Raw genomic sequence first — 4,549 nt, 5'->3', positions numbered from 1 at the left:
ACGTATTGCCCTCTCCTTGTCATGAACGAGAGTTGAAAGCGTCAGAAAGTTCATTTAAGGTTTTACGTCCGAACGGAGAGAATTTTTACACAAAATCAGCCTAGATGCGGGTGAGGAATTGTTTTAATCAAAAATGGATCAAGGTTGTGTGCGTACATTAAATTGGAGCTGGCAAAAAGTGGCTTGTCTGGAAAAGACCCCCTTTTCGCACACGTAATTTGATAGAATTTCAGGTGTTTTAAACTAACTGCTTGCAGGTTTCAGTGAAACCTCATCGGCATCTTATCAAACCCATATCGTCTATTACGGTAATGTATCCGATCGGCCTAATGAGAAACAGGGTGCATTCGGCCTATTATATCAAGTCGCCTAATCCCAGATTACAACTTCATTATCCGGAAAGCTGTAATGTATTCCACAACATTATTGTGGGTGTGCATATATTAGCTCCTATTATTGATTTGAAGTCTGCCCAGATTAGTCCTGTTGAGACAGACTGATATTGGCAAGGTCACTTCTTACTCCGCTAGTGAATCTCGGTCGGTGAGGCTTTCCACGTGCGAGGAAACCACCGGTTCCAAGGTCTTTCCTTCGGAAGGAGTCATCCTCTATAAGAGGTTTTCCCATTTAAAGGAGTACCATACTTACAAAGCCGAATGATGGTAGTGCACAAACCAGGCATTGCGTTAAATGTAAATCCGATCAACTTGGAATTTTATATTTAACGCTGAGGTGAGATGGCCCATGTAGTTACAGCGCGAATATACTGACCGGACGGCTCGCGGTTCGAACCCGATCTCCGCATCTCGACTTTTCCTCTCTAGGCTTGGGCAACCTGGCATTATCCCAGCGCTCTTACTTCCTTCGGGTGGCATGGCAGCTAGGCATCGGGAGAAGCTGAAAGATATTTAGTAATAACTGGACATCATAAGCGCTTTAGGTGCGTTTGTCATATCCAGCTCGACCGGACACCTGTAGGGAATTAACGTCGCATTTTTTATGGTAATCCATGAAAAACAAAGTAATCGTTCAACTACAACACATCTTCGGTACCCATCTGCCAAACCATCCGAGGAAATCACTTTCAAGCTTAAACAGGAACAGTTGAGATGCCGGGCTGGGGTTCGAACCATGGATCTTCCGGTCAGTAAATTTACACCCTAACTATTGAGCAATCCTCAATTAGTGATCTTACGAAATATTGATTAATTTGACGTAAATGTAATGTGAATAGATCATTTACTGCCGCCACGAAGTTTACGTGGATGCGTAGTTATAAAATTTGATCGGTACCGAGAATTGTATCATCGTATTTGTAATAGAGTTCTCTTCATATTTTTCAAGCCAAATCTTTCCTGAGTTAAGGACCAGAATAAAATAATGGAGTGACCTGAAATTTTAAGCCGTATTCACTGGTGCCTAACCGATACTGGTTGCTTCTTGAGTTGACTTATTTTAAGCTTTCCCACCCAGTGGGCACAGTCTGGATGATGTTAATTGGGGGGGGGGGGCATCTACCAACCGCTGGAGCAAGTACTAATCGATGTTTCTCGATAACAATACAATAACACACTAGGACGAGTGCCGTACCACTGTGATCTCCGTTTCACATGACCTGTAAAGATCATATTCATTGTCCAGTAAACATTAATTTATCTCCAGATAACTCACGGGTTGTGGTGAGACCGAAATGTCTGTAGTTCCAGTCCAGCCCCGGTGTTTCGGCCTCTTCCCTCGTGTTTCCTCCGGGTGGCTTGGCTGTTAAGCACCGAAACGGCGCCACAGCTGAATACTGATCGACCCTTAGACAGTCAGAAATTTTGCAGATACTCTCTCCTTGGGCTCGAACTTGTGGTTGATCCAACTATTCTTGCTCTGCATTCTGTCCATAAAAGACATACCTAGTATCGTGTATACCTGGTAGTGAACGTTGTTCACATGGTTCTCATATTACCTTGCTGAACTGTCCAAGACCATCTACTGACGAACAGCTAGATCATCACGTGATAGGATAACATGCTCTTCTGAAAAACCTCACTATTCCCGTCTTTCATTGGTAAGTCCTGTAAGCATTGAATACGTCTCATTTCAAGTAGGGAATGAGTTCTGATATGTGGCCAACCATTTGGACATTGAAGGGCAGAGTCACCTCAAACTGTAATTAAATAAATCATCACCAGTGGGGTGTAAACTACTCGGTGTGCGGATTTATAACCTCCATGAGTTCCCAGCACTTGACTGTCAAATGAACGAACGGAAATTTAGGGAGGATAGTATCCCAAACAAATTTGGTTTTGCGAGAGACTCACCTGAATCTCTCGTTTGTGATGTTTCCAGGCGATGAGCGTTTTTCGCCAATTTCGTGCAATTTGGCTCCAAATGGAACATAAGGTTGGCGGAAACTCTAAGACTGCACCTACCTAATGAGCCCCCAAAAGGGCAAAACCGGTCGTGGGCTATCGAAGAATTTTCAGCAACCTTATGAGCAGTGCATTAAGGATGATTTCTGCTTTAGGCGGATGAGTGACCTCTGAGAATGACATCTACTCAAATGGTCTCCCTTTTTGGTCATTTACTGCATGACAATTTGTATCGATGGATTTTCAGTAAATTTATTGGTAGTATGTTTCATCAAGAAAATATACAGTACTGTTTGGGATTTTTCGGAACTTTTGTTTCTTCTATTGATTTACTGTTTGTAAAAAGGAAGGGAGATAAAAGTGCGTAAAGGCATAACAAACTTGCGGTTTTAAAAGAACCAAACGAATAAAAATCTGGGAATTCCCCTTTGAATGGATTGAATGTGTTGCATAGTTGAAAGTCGAAGTTAGCTGTTTTTGCAGTGATCACCTTAGGAGCGTTTATTCTTTGACGACCGTTCTACCATGCAAAGTTCATTTAGCCTGAAGCCATATTTGAAACCCCCGATCATATTGCAAACAAAGAGGTGGGGTTGGGTTCAACCTAGTTGCCGAACGGTCACTTTAAAGTAACGAAACTGAAAACATATATTGTGCTCCCCGGTCTTTTCTGAAAGGGTAGTGCATCCCAAAGAATTCCAGCTTGGTCTTTGTTCTGATGCTGAGGGTGGTTGCTCAGAGGCACTAGTTTCGAGCCAACTCTCAAATATTCCGTGTGAAATGGCCTCAGTTGAGTAAACCGGTTGGTTGGGGGGGTTTAATTGTGGGGTTACTATTCACAAATTGTGAGATCAACCAATCTCGTTCATTTTCATTCTAAAAATATGGCGCGAATTCCCGGAGTATTTGAGGAGAAAATGACAACTTTACTCTTGCTCCCCATTTCAGTGTGTACTCACGAAAAGTAATTACGCGACGGCAGTGAGACGACTGTTCGAAGTAGAGCGATGTGGATGTGAAATTTATAATATAATATAATATAACACAATACAATATAATATAATATAATATAATAATAGGATATAATGCTGATTAACCGTGTGAGTAGCGTAAATGGAACATCGTGTGTTCGATAATTGTTGCCACCGAACCGTAGCTTTTTGGCAGGCGACTAGGAAGCGAGTCCTCGGTTGTACACCGGAAACTTTTGTTGAAGAGTGTATCCGGCACCAGAAATCGCATTTGATAAGCCACGTACTGCTGTCAATGATGACGGACTCATGGAAGATCATTTGAAGTTGTTGAACTGTATCAGCTCTAACGGCATTGTGTCCAATGAGGTGCGTGAAAGAAACTCAAAGGTCAGAAAGAAGTTTGCTAATTTGCTCCACTTGTGGCGTCTAGACTGCATTAATCTTGGTCTCAAGGGATGCATTTACCAGGATATAATTAGTGCTGTATTATTGATTGGTTGCGAAGCATGACATTGGTCAAAAGTTTATGTAAAGCGTCTTGAGGTTTTGACACCCGATGCTTTAGAAGCGCTGATGGCCTCGAATGGTATCCGTGGGTCAGTAACGAGGTGATTAAAAAATGGGTATTTGTTTTTGCAGCACGTCAGTCAACGGTGTTAAACATTCATAATAGCCGACTCTGATAAATCAGCCATGAAAAAATAAATGCAAGTATCATTATCTACATAGCGTATGACACCAGTCTTAAAACCACAACTCACTTTCATTCACAACCTACCGATGTTGTCACGTTGGCTGGTGATCAAACGTTTGCAACAAAATTGCCAACAAACGTCCATCATTACAATCTGATCATACACTGTGCCTTCAATGACCGCCTTGGCACAGGTGATTCACCTGTCAGTGTAGTCCTCTCTGAGGGAAGCACTTGCACCTTCGTGACTCTCAAACGCGCACTCATGACAGTGTTTCTTCGAAATCTCTACGTTTAAATCTCTGATCTCCTGGAAGACTTACACTGTAATTTAGGAGGTACAAAGCACACCCACGCATTGTTCGACCATACAGAGGTTGAGTATCCGTCAGCACATTACGGTATTATTAGTGCACTGCTGATGATGGCCATAATATAATTCAGAAAGTATATGCACTAATAAACGTTTTTAATATAGTTGACAATCGTGAGATGTCACACGCATAAAAATAAACGAAATG

This window comes from Opisthorchis viverrini (genome assembly GCF_000715545.1).
Source record: "Opisthorchis viverrini unplaced genomic scaffold opera_v5_164, whole genome shotgun sequence".
Taxonomy (NCBI): domain Eukaryota; kingdom Metazoa; phylum Platyhelminthes; class Trematoda; order Opisthorchiida; family Opisthorchiidae; genus Opisthorchis; species Opisthorchis viverrini.
The sequence above is the reverse complement of the archived record's forward strand: the minus strand, read 5'-3'. Positions refer to the sequence as shown.